The sequence below is a fragment of the Sinocyclocheilus rhinocerous genome, unplaced genomic scaffold, assembly GCF_001515625.1.
Source record: "Sinocyclocheilus rhinocerous isolate Xijiao unplaced genomic scaffold, SAMN03320098_v1.1 scaffold3008, whole genome shotgun sequence".
Classification (NCBI taxonomy): Eukaryota; Metazoa; Chordata; class Actinopteri; order Cypriniformes; family Cyprinidae; genus Sinocyclocheilus; species Sinocyclocheilus rhinocerous.
Window position 1 is genome coordinate 323,629 of NW_015652302.1, and position 379 is coordinate 324,007.

The following is a 379-nucleotide window of genomic DNA, read 5'->3' on the forward strand; positions in this document are numbered from 1 at the left end:
AACACCAGGGAAGGCAGTTTTTGTCAGAGCCCTTGTTATTATTAATTTTGAGATTAATTTTCATTTTTTCGCCAGACATATATATCGGTTCAAAATATCGGTTATCGGTCTACTTGATCTGTAATAATCGGTTTCGGCATCAGCCCTGAAAAACACATATCGGTCGACCCCTAGTGTTGGGGTTTTACATAGTGTTGTTTTTACATAGAAATTGGAAAAAAAATAACTTATTGTAAAGTGAACCTTATTGTAAAGTGTTACCAATATTAATATAAATTCTGTCCAGTTTTATTGTTTTACTGTCTTACAAAATTACTTTATATTATTTAATAAAATAATAAATAATCATTACAAAGCATTTTCGGTTTTGGTTTTCAGC

At 30.1% G+C, this 379-nt stretch overlaps 1 protein-coding gene across 1 annotated transcript in view; it reads left to right on the forward strand.

Annotated features, from left to right (window-relative positions):
* Positions 1-379, forward strand: part of LOC107714615 (protein tyrosine phosphatase type IVA 3) — a 43,850-nt gene that overhangs the window by 18,487 nt on the left and 24,984 nt on the right. The window lies entirely within an intron of this gene.